This window comes from Cajanus cajan, chromosome 3 (genome assembly GCF_000230855.2).
Source record: "Cajanus cajan strain Asha chromosome 3, NIPB_CcT2T_4, whole genome shotgun sequence".
Taxonomy (NCBI): domain Eukaryota; kingdom Viridiplantae; phylum Streptophyta; class Magnoliopsida; order Fabales; family Fabaceae; genus Cajanus; species Cajanus cajan.
The window spans coordinates 52,602,879-52,614,925 of NC_138519.1; positions in this window are offsets into that span (position 1 = coordinate 52,602,879).

Below are 12,047 nucleotides of genomic sequence, written 5' to 3' on the forward strand. Positions count from 1 at the left end.
ACTTTCTTTGTGGGACATTGGGAGGCAATGTGGCCTCTCCCTAATGATGGAGAAACTAGGAGAAGTGATGGATGTACTCCTCCTTGGATTCACTTATGCTTGGACCTCTTCTTTGGAGATGTAGAACCGAATTGAAAGTCACTTGAAGGAAGGTTGTTTTCAGACTAAGGTTACCTAAACTATGGATGGAAGCATCCAAGCTTAAGGAACAAAGGATTGCTCACTTCAAAAGGTAGGAACTAAGGTACTTTTCCTAGGGTTTGAAGGCAATATCTCTCGGTGACTCTTGAGGGAAATTTGGCTGAAGAATGTTCAGAAATTTCATATATTCAAAAGTGAATACAAACTGTGAGGAGGGACCCTTTTATGCATCCGGAATTAGGAGACACTTGGTGCCAATGTGGAGGCTTCACATCTGGTGCCAAGATTTGAATTCAAATTTTGAATTTGAATTCAAATCTTAACACACATTTGCAAGACCGTATCCATGAGTGCTAAGTGTATTTAGGTTTGATTTAGTGTGCATTTAGGGTTGAATTTGAGTCACACATGTTCAGCCAAGGTGGCGCCATCCATGTGACTCAAAATTCAACTTAAATGCATACTAAATTAAACCTAGTTTTGCCTAATTCACTTAAACTAGTAATCCTCCTTAAATCCTAAACTAATGACCTAAATACAATGGTCAATGAAATACAATGAATAGGAAAAATTACAAGAAAGAGAATGAGCCCAATATTGGGTGTCAAAAGCCCAAAGGCCCATGAAGCCCAATTATAAGCCCAAAGTGTACAAACCCTAATCTATGGTCAAATACAAGACCAAAACAAAGTAAATCCCTATTCTATGAATGTGCAATAAAACATGGTGTTTAAACAAGTAAAGCCCAAGTGAGGAGCACCCTAGGCCCACCAAGCCCATTGGGCCCATTAAGCTTTGAAGCAGTCATGTCTTCTAGTAATCTCCTGGCCATAGCTCTTGTGGTTGGACCCTTGGTTCATGCTCTTCCATCACCTAAACACTTAAAGCGTTTAATATCACTAGTCCTAGAACTAGTGTGTGGAGTGTCCTTCCCTTTTTCTTTGTCATTTTCTCCAACTAGATCCTTGGAGGGTTCAAAAGCTTTCTTCTTTTCAATAGATTTTCCCTCCCTCTTGGGATCTTTCCTTAGGGATGAAGAGTGGGAGCTTTCATTTCCCAGTCCAAGTAGGCATCCACATCTTCTTTTCCATGAAAGTAAGGGAGATCAACCCTTGATTCCCTAACTTTCGTTTCCTTAATAACTATTCTAGGCATGGGTTGGTAATATGCATCAACATTGAAGCTACCCATATCCTCTTGGCTTGTAGAGGCATTGGAACTTTTAGTGGAACTTTTTTGACTCTTTTTCTTTTTAAGTTTTTCTAAAAGTCTTGCTTCTTGTTGCTTAATTTTGTTGATCTCTTCCTCAAGAGCAACATTTTGTACTTCTCTTTCAATATTTTCTTTTTCTTTTTGAAGTACCTCTTGTTTTCTCCATAGTTTTAGTGACTCAACCTCCCTAACAATTTGAGAAAAACTTTTTGGAGATTCAATGTCACTATCACTTTGAGAATTATGACTCATCATTAAGCAATAAGAAGTTTATATGCTATGCAAAAGATAAAATATTTTTGGTCTTTTCTAGGAACAAAAATAACACTTGGAAGTCTAAGTGTACAAGTTGCACTATCAAGGGAGGTAAGCTACTAAGATCCACTTAATAACCGCCTTTTCAAGTGAAAATCACTAAACTCCCTTGTGGTATTTTCAATTCCACAAAAATTTTCACAAAGATTTTTATGTTGAATGCTTTTCACAATTGTTTTTTAATGTGAACTAAACGTGAACAAATAATTCTACACAAAGCTAGTCGAATTAGGACAATAAAGTAAACAATTTAAAGATCAAACAACTCAAAGGAAACAAGATTAAGCAACTAGTCGTTTTGCCCTAAGTGGAAGCTTGAAACATATGAAATTTCCAAGCCACTTCCAGTAGTACTACACGTGAGTGAGCTACCAAGGGTTAGATATACCTGACCAGCTTCTTAATACTCCCTCCAAGCTTTACAAATTGATTAAAAATACAAGAGAAATTGCAAAAATTTAAACTACACTAGAAACAAATTTGTGGCGGCTTTAGTGACCAATTAGTGACGGATTTGCTGTCCAAACTTTCCAACACTTGTTTAAGTGTTCCAATCCGCCACTAATCTTTGATTTTGCTTGCTCCTGGACCCTGAACAAATAACACAACAATATGATGAATGTAGGCTTCTCACAAGATTAATGGAATGATCACTCTTGTGAAGGTAGGTTTAGGAAATTTTGGTCACTAAATTAGGTCAAATTTTAAAGTATTTTGTGTCCAATTCTTTTCCTACTTTTAGTTGAGTCAATGTTTGGTCCTTAAGCAAGGATTTGAGGCCACTTCCAGCACAGAATTTTTAGTCAAAGAAAACAAGACAAGCAACAAAAGCACAATTTAACAAGCTTATACCAAAAATTGAAGAATAAAGTGTTTAAGACAAGACTCAAAGATAGCCAAGAAATAAAAGCTAAAAAATAAGACTCCAAAGAAAGCTAGCACTCAATTACGAAGGTTCCTAGATAGGAACTAGAGTAGATTAACAAAACAAAAAAAATTTGGAAGTGATTGAACAAGTAGAAACAAACTAGTAGTCCAAGAAATTTTGTGGAATCAAGTGTATTTTCTTAATTGTTCTTCTCGGCTTTTACTTGTTCATACTTATATATATATATATTTTTTTAATTCTTTTCCTTTTCTAAATTCAAATGCATATTCCAGAGAAGATACTTGCCTTTTGATTTCAAATTTTTCACAAATCCAAAGTATAGAAACCGGAACTACTAGATTGAAAGATTTCAAGTGAAAATTGATGAACTAGTGCACTAGTTTTAAGCTTTAGATTGGATTCTTTTGTTCTCTTTTTTTTATAACTATTTTGAATGATAATGCTCTGTATTTCTCTGTTTTCCAGCCACCAAACTCTTAAAATTTGAATCTAAAACGAATAGTGCACTAGAAATAAGATGAATCACTTAAAATTTTCAAGTTACACAAAGTTGTTTCAAGAATATTATGGAAAGTGATTTGAAAACTTAAGTACACAAAGGAAACCTAACACTAAGAAATTTGCTAGAAATAATAGCAAATTATGAACTCAAATAGGTAAAGCAAAAGCACATATAAGTAGGCACAAGGAATATAAGCAAAATCCGAGACTAATAGAAGACACACAAAAGAAAAATAGGCTAAACAAGTTATTCTAAGAATTATCAACATATAAAGAACTACACATACTTTCTAAGACAAAACAAAGGATTCAAAAATAAAACTAATGCAATGTAATGAAGTCCAATCACAGACACATGCTAAGGAAATGAGAGACTCAAACAAATACAAAAAATGCACAAGCAAATAGGACCTAAATGTGTTGATTGTGGAATGAAACTCAAAATACAATCAACAAATATGGATAGAATGTGTTCAAGAATTAATAGATCCGAAAAGAAACTCAAAATATTACAAACAAGAACACCAAAGACACAAGACAAATGGTACAAAACTCAAGAACACTTATCTCCAATGAAGAAACCTTGCTCTTGATACCAAAATTGATGGAGAAACTAGGAGAAGTGATGGATGTACTCCTCCTTGGATTCACCTATGCTTGGACCTCTTCTTTGGAGATGTAGAACCGAATTGAAAGTCACTTGAAGGAAGGTTGTTTTCGGACTAAGGTTACCTAAACTATGGATGGAAGCATCCAAGCTTAAGGAACAAAGGATTGCTCACTTCAAAAGGTAGGAACTAAGGTACTTTTCCTAGGGTTTGAAGGCAATATCTCTCGGTGACTCTTGAGGGAAATTTGGCTGAAGAATGTTCAGAAATTTCATATATTCAAAAGTGAATACAAAGTGTGAGGAGGGACCCTTTTATGCATCCGGAATTAGGAGACACTTGGCGCCAATGTGGAGGCTTCACATGTGGCGCCAAGATTCGAATTCAAATTTTGAATTTGAATTCAAATCTTAACACACATGTGCAAGACTGGATCCATGAGTGCTAAGTGTATTTAGGTTTGATTTAGTGTGCATTTAGGGTTGAATTTGAGTCACACATGTTCAGCCAAGGTGGCGCCATCCATGTGACTCAAAATTCAACTTAAATGCATACTAAATTAAACCTAGTTTTGCCTAATTCACTTAAACTAGTAATCCTCCTTAAATCCTAAACTAATGACCTAAATACAATGGTCAATGAAATACAATGAATAGGAAAAATTACAAGAGAATGAGCCCAATATTGGGTGTCAAAAGCCCAAAGGCCCATGAAGCCCAATTATAAGCCCAAAGTGTACAAACCTTAATCTATGGTCAAATACAAGTCCAAAACAAAGTAAATCCCTATTCTATGTATGCGCAATAAAACATGGTGTTTAAACAAGTAAAGCCCAAGTGAGGAGCACCCTAGGCCCACCAAGCCCATTGGGCCCACCAAGCCCATTGGGCCCACTAAGCTTTGAAGCAGTCATGTCTTCTAGTAATCTCCTGGCCATAGCTCTAGTGGTTGGACCCTTGGCCCATGCTCTTCCATCACCTAAACACTTAAAGCGTTTAATATCACTAGTCCTAGAACTAGTGTGTGGAGTGTCCTTCCCTTTTTCTTTGTCCTTTTCTCCAACTAGATCCTTGGAGGGTTCAAAAGCTTTCTTCTTTTCAATAGATTTTCCCTCCCTCTTGGGATCTTTCCTTAGGGATGAAGAGTGGGAGCTTTCTCTTTTAAAAAAGGATTTTCTCATTTTCTGTTGTTCTACCCTGACACAAAGTTGGACCAAGTCATTTAGGTCCCTGTAGGGTAGTAGCTCCACTTGGTCTCTTATCTCTAAGTTAAGACCACTCAAGAATCTAGCTATAGTAGTGGCTTCTTCTTCCCTTATACTTGCCCTCATCATATAAAGCTCCATTTGTTGCCTATACTATTCTACAGGCATATCTCTTTGTTGGAGCCTTTGAAGCTTATTCATAAGCTCCCTTCCATAGTATGATGGAATATGTCTCCTCCTCATGGCACTCCTAAGGTCATTCCAATATTGGATAGGAGGGTCATTATGGAGGCGCCTTTCCCTTTCTAAGGTAGTCCACCAATACATGGCATGCCCTTGGAAGCTAAGGGTAGCCAGAGGGACTTTCCTCTCTTCACTCACCTTGTGGCAAGCCAAGAATTGCTCCACTTTCATCTCCTAGTCTAAATATACTTCCACGTCATCTTTTCCAAAGAATTGTGGAAGATCAACTTTGACTTCCCTAGGTTTAATGGTTCTCCTAGGGGGGTTGATAGTGTTCTCCCATAGTTAGACTCTCATGGGAGAGGAATATTGATACTGTGAGCTCCTACTCCTTCTCTTTTGTTTTCTCATTTCTTCTTTAAGTTTTTCTTCTTTTTGTCTAAGAATTCTCAAATCCTCTTCTAGGATAGCAAGTTGAGCCTCTCTTTCAATTTTATCTTTCTCTTTTTGAATGGCTTCTTACTTCCTCCATAGTTTAAGTGATTTTAGCTCTTTAGTGATATAAGAAAGACTTTTTGGAGAGCCATCACTTTCACTATAGTTAGAGTTTCGAGACATTTTTAAACAAAAAGTATTTTCAAACAAAAATAGTTTTTAAGAAAATAATATTTTTGAAGTGCTACACTTGGCACTTAGAGGTCTAAGAGTACAAATTGAACTATGGAGGGAGGTGAGCTACAAAGAGCCACTTAATAACCAAGCCTCTTAAAGTAAAAATCTCTAAACCCCCTTGTACCTTTGCCTTGCACAAAGAAATTTTCACAAAGATCTTTTCAAAAGGAAAATTAACAAGCAAGTGCCTAATGTGTACAGTTAATCAAGACTTGAAAACATAAATTGCTTGAAAACATAAATGGCATGAAAACATAAATTGCTTGAAAACATAAATTGCTGAAAACATAAATTGCTGAAAACATAAATTGCTTAAAACATAAATTGCTTCAAAACTTAAAGACAACAAAACATAAACTAGGCGTTTAATGCTATTGTAGACACCCAATTTCGTCCAGAGGGATACAAACAAGGAAATGGACCTTTGTTATAAAGGGAAGGAGCTCCCGAAGCATGCAAACAATAAGACAGGACTTTAGAAGACCCAAAAGCCCAAAAAAACTAATTTTAGAAGACTAGAACGGGCTGTTCCAAAACCGGAACGGGCCGTTCCCAATTTGGAACGGGTCGTTCCCAATTTGGAACGGGCCGTTCCAAGTTCTTAAAAAAGCCAATAACCCTAATTTGGAACAGGCCGTTCCAAGATTGGAAAGGGTCGTTCCAAGATTGGAACGGGCCGTTCCAAACTCTTCAAAAGAGGGTTAAAGCTTTAACTGGAACGGGCCGTTCCTAAACTGGAACGGGTCGTCCAAATTATAAAACAAGCCTAAGGATCCTTGTTTGGAACGCCCATTCCAACATACCAAGTGACATGTGTCGCCACCGGCCCGAAACAGGGGCTTTCGGCATTCGCGAAGGATGGTTGGACTCGTTTATTTGTTTAAAAATGTGGATTGCTAGAATGACTTATTCTCAAACTGAGACCTCGTCAAACTAGCAATTTTATTAAAAGTCTCACCAATCCATGTTAATCCCAAGCGGGACCCTCCATGGATTAGTGGTTTTCGTAGTAAAAGGGTTCATGGAGTCGCCACCAATGTTTTACTCAAAACATTGGAAAAAGGGATAAGGCAATTGATTTTATAAATCAACTTTGGCCATTACAACCAGAGTCGGGTAAGGGAGTCGGTTACGCGTGGGGAAGGTGTTAGCACCCCACAGCGCCCCTCTCGGGTTCCCTATGACAGATTATTTCTAAAATAACAGTGTAAAATTACTAAATTACCCCTATTTATTCTAAGCAATTATAAATTAACTATCTACATGATGACAGTTTAAATATGCACACAGAAAGCAGTAAAAGGAAGGATTTTAAGAAGAAACCTTTGAAGCGTGCTTTTATATTTCGTAAAACTGGGAAGCTTTTTGGCGTTCCCTCGCTCTACAAGCCCGCTCGCTCCCTCCTATAAAATTTTGACTACGGAAATCCGGAGGATTTCCCTTCGACTAGGTTCGATCCTCAAGCAAAATGGCTCGAGGCTCAAGAACTTCGTCGGATCAACTCTCCGAGTGATTTCTAGGGCAGAACACTGCTCAAAAACCCCAGAATACTCAAGGAGAGGGTTAAAACTATGTTCAAAAGTGTGGAATGACGTCCAATTGACGTCATATTTATAGGGAATAGGCGCAATACGGGCTACGGAATCAATACGGCCGTATTGAAATTTTTGAACTTCAATACGGCCGTATTGAGTTCAATACGGCCGTATTGAAGCTCAGAAATTTCAATATGGCCGTATTGAGTTCACTGCGGCTGTATTGAAGCTTCAATACGGCCGTATTGATTTCAGTACGGCCGTATTGAAGTTTCAGAAACTTCAATACGCCGTATTGAGTTCACTGCGGCCATATTGAAGCTTTAATACGGCCGTATTAAGTTTAGTACGGCCGTATTGGGCTTCATTCCCTCCACTTCCTTATTTTAAGCTATTCTAAGACCTCTAGACCTACAGAGAACCCTCCTAGGGCCTTCCAGGAGTCCTTCTGGCTGATCTTCCTTCAGTCTTCGAGAGTCTTCAAGCTTTATTTCCGACCCGGACAATTTTAGGGGTCTACAGCTGCCCCCCCTTTACTTAGTCGGACGGCCTTTTGGTGTACCGGCTGACAAGTAAAGGAGTTGACCCAATTGTCTGGGTGATGTGCCAACCTTCTGACTTGTAGCGTCTTCCGGTGGAAAATTGTTGAGTAACCTCTCCAGGTTATTGCATACCTCGGCGCTTCTGACAACCTCGGTAGCTAAGTTTACCCTCTCTAGGGTCAACTTCACTCGACGCCCGAGCCGGAAGTTGAACACCAACGTGCCTCTGACGACGCTGATGGTTGAGTACTGTCTCTCCAGACCTAGCCTCACTCGACGCCCGAGCCGGAAGCTAGACACCAGTGTTAACATCACTGATGATTGAGTACTGCCTCTCCAGGCTTTACCTCTCAACATGAGGTAGCTGAGTATTGCCTCTCCAGGCCCTGCCTCTTAACATTTAGCAGTGTGAGTTTACCCTCTCCAGGTTCTGCCTCTTAACATTCAGCAGTGTGAGTTTGCCCTCTCCAGGTCCTGCCTCTTAACATTCAGCAGTGTGTGTTTACCCTCTCCAGGTCCTGCCTCTTAACATTCAGCAGTGTGAGTTTACCCTCTCCAGGTCCTGCCTCTTAACATTCAGCAGTGTGAGTTTACCCTCTCCAGGGGCTGCTTCCGTGTCTTCTGATCACTTCGGCAATGATTTGATATGATTTTTGTCTCCACAGTCCACGATGCTGCTTCGACGGTTTTTCTGATTTTGTGCCGCTGAGGGCTGGATAACGCAGGGATCCGTCTAGGGGATGTGCAGTCATTCATAGGTTCCTGTGCCCCAACTTGCATTGCATTGTTGGTACCCATGGGGAATTTCTGACTCCTTGGGGTGTAGACACAGATGCTCTCTCTCTGAGTTGAGCGATGCCTTATTTTTGGCTGACGTCCTTTGACGTAGGTGGAGTATCCCGATTATCCTTATTCGGGTATCTCTTTTGGATTTTCTGATTTTTGCTGCCTCTGTGTAGGCTGTTACCCGCTGGGGATTTTGTCATTGATTTCTTGACTGGCCTCTTTTGTTAGGCAGATCATCTTGATGCTTGATGTTTGGCTGAAAAGCCAGATTCCGCTTGGGGAATATTTATTTATTTTTTCTCCTTTTGTAGGGGTGCCTCTTGAGTAGGCGACTGGGGATTTGGGGTTCAGTGTTCGGCTGAGTGCCGGATTCCGCTTGGGGAATATTTATTGATATTTTTTGATTTTTCTCTTTTTGCAGGGATGCCTCTGAGTAGGCGATTGGGGAATGAGGGATCTTATGTATCCCAGAGTATTATTTAGGAAGCCTCTACAGGCTTAGCCTCACTCAACACTTGAGTTGGAGAGCTATCTTCACTGAGGAAGTTTAAGTCCTTTGACTTGGATATTCTGCTTGGGAGATCGTACTTCCATTGGAGATTTTGACGATCTTGCTTGATAGTTCTTGCTGGGGATTCGTTCCGTGAGCTTGAGTTGAGGTTTCTCTGGGGAGTATTATTTCTGCGAGCCTCTCCAGGCTCAATTATTCTTTGATGTGGAGTATTATTTTGGCGAGCCTCTCCAGGCTCAATTATTCTGAATGAGTATTGTTTCGGCAAGCCTCTCCAGGCTCAGTTATTCTGTACAAACTGATGAGTATTGTTTCGGCAAGCCTCTCTAGGCTCGGTTATTCTGCGGGAGTATTATTTCGGCAAGCCTCTCCAGGCTCAGTTATTCTGTGCAATCTGTTTGTTGGATTTTCTATATCCTTGCCTTTTTTCATTTTCGGCTTTTTCTGTATTTTGCCTTTTCTTCTGATTTGGCTTTTTCTGCATTTTGCCTTTTTTATGTTTTTGGCTTTTGCTGTACAGAATTTAAATTGCTAGAGAATTTAAAATCAAACAGTGGAAATTTTCATTAAATAGAAAATAAGTTTGTACGAGAGAAATCAAAAGAAATCAAAAGATGTGACACAGCCCAAACAAACTAAATACATAAAAATTAAAGGAAGCAATCCGGTCTTCACTCATCGGCCGGCGGATCCTGAGGAGGAGTGGGGTAGTGGCTGTGGAGCCAGACTGAGAGGTTGTTGAACCCCTGCACCAAGCTGTCTAGTCGAGTATCGGTACTTTGCTGCCATGTACCGACACTATGCTGAAAAGCATCGAATCGCGTGTCGATGCTCTGCTGAAAAGCATCGAATCGCGTGTCAATGCTTTGCTGTAGTGTGTCGAAGCGGGCGTCAAAGTATCCCCTGTCCGACCGTGATGTGCTAGCCTCTGGCTGCGGGGCGTCGCCTCCCTCAAAGTCGAGGTTGTTGAGGAGGTCGTCGAAGGTCTCGAGACTATCTACTCGCACAAACCCCCCTCCTGGCGATCTAGCGATGATCTTCATGTTAATCAGGGTGGAGGCACCAATCAGCTTCGGCACCAATGCCCCTGGCTCTGCACCATCGGGACATCCCCATGTCTCCGCCAGCTGTGAGAGGAGTGGGGCAACCAAGATGTACCCCTGTCTGGACTCTCCTCCCTCTCGTACCCCAAGCTTCTTCACGTGCTCGAGGAAGAAATATCCAGGATTGGCCTTCCGGCCGGTGGCCATGCAATATAAGGCCAGCAGATCCGGCCGTGTAATCGACTCCGGACTCTTGGACCTGCCATGAATAGTACTGGTGAGGATCTTGTGACAGATCCTAAGAGCAGTCGGGAGCCGGGAGCCCTTCACCCCTGAATGATAATCCCGTCGGCCAGTGAGCAAACTCCACATCTCAACCGGAGTCCACTGATCAGGCCACTCGCATATGGCATCTCGGAATGCCAGCTGATCAGTGCGGCTGAAAAACCCTGCCTGGACGTTGAACTCGTCCAACGTCAGCGAGCGGTATCCTTCATTCATCCAGAAATCCACCGCGCAAACATCCTCCCCATAGCTGTTAGTCGACTCCGTGACGCCGACTGTAGCCAAGAACTCCTTCGTGGCCGTCAAATATAGCTGGGATGGTGGATTAAGGAGAAATCCCCATCCTATGGCGTCGAAGTAGCTCCTGACATCATTCTCCAAGCCCACTGCTCGGAGAAGCTCAAAGTCGAGCACCCTTGACGGCTCGATGGTGAACGTCTCTATAAGCTGTAGCCGGTCCCGGTGTCGATCTGTCATTACACGTCTGGCCGGGGCTCTCTGCCTTTTGCGAGAAGATTCTGCCATTTCTGATAATCTTTGTAGGAATGCATTCACAAGCAAGGAATGTGGAGAAAGAAGAAAGGTATGCAAAATGAGGGAGGGGAGGTCTTATTTATAGGCAAAATTCCGCCAATACGGCCCGTATTGGATTCAATACGGCCGTATTGGCCTTTCCGTTGATGTACAAAGTTTACAATCAATATGGACCGTATTGGATTCAATACGACCGTATTGGGGTTCAATACGGGCGTACTGGATTTTAATACGCCCGTATTGGAGTTGAAACGTTGTACTTAACGTTAACTCCAATACGACCGTATTAATACCAATACGGGCGTATTGGATTTTTCTGATTTTTGATTTTTGATTTTTGATTTTTTTTTTTTTTTTTTTTTTTGTTTTTTTTTTTTTTTGAAGATAAACAGAGAATAAGTGATCTTCTAGTACACCTATCATCTGTATGCATGTATGATGTATGATGCACCTAATTCTATTTGATTCATTTTTCAAAAGAATTAACCGATGCGTTTTCTGCTTGGATTCTGCCATTCCTCAAGACGGACTGTGCGCTGCCGATTTCTATAACCGAGGAATGATGCGTATTATATTGAGATTTGGTGTCATCAACCAAATGATCCTTCCCTTCCTTTAAAAGATGTGTCAACCCTCCTATTGACCACTATATCTCCATGTTTCCACTAGATTATAAAAAATCGTTGGGACAAGAGAGAAAAGAAGGAAATTATATTTTTTCGAAAGCTTGTGTTTTAGAGGGGATTTATTTATTTTTGAAAAATGGATTTTGTAAGAATGGCTTGGCCAATGGTAGGCTTAAGTGTTTAGGCTTGTTTGATTAAACACTTATGAAGTTAAGCACATCTTGGTTATTAACATTTTGTGATTTGACAACTTGGATAGCTTTTCTTGAACTCCTTTGTTGAATTCAGTTGGTGATACCATCATGGATTTATTCTATTTTTCGATTGCCCTAACTTTTGCCTAAAACACCCATTTGTGGTGTCTTAGCGGGCTTTTGTTTTTGTTCATTTATTTTGTAACCCTAATTTTTGCCTAGGTCACCTTCTTGTGGGATTCCTAGCGGGTCTTTTGCTCTTATTT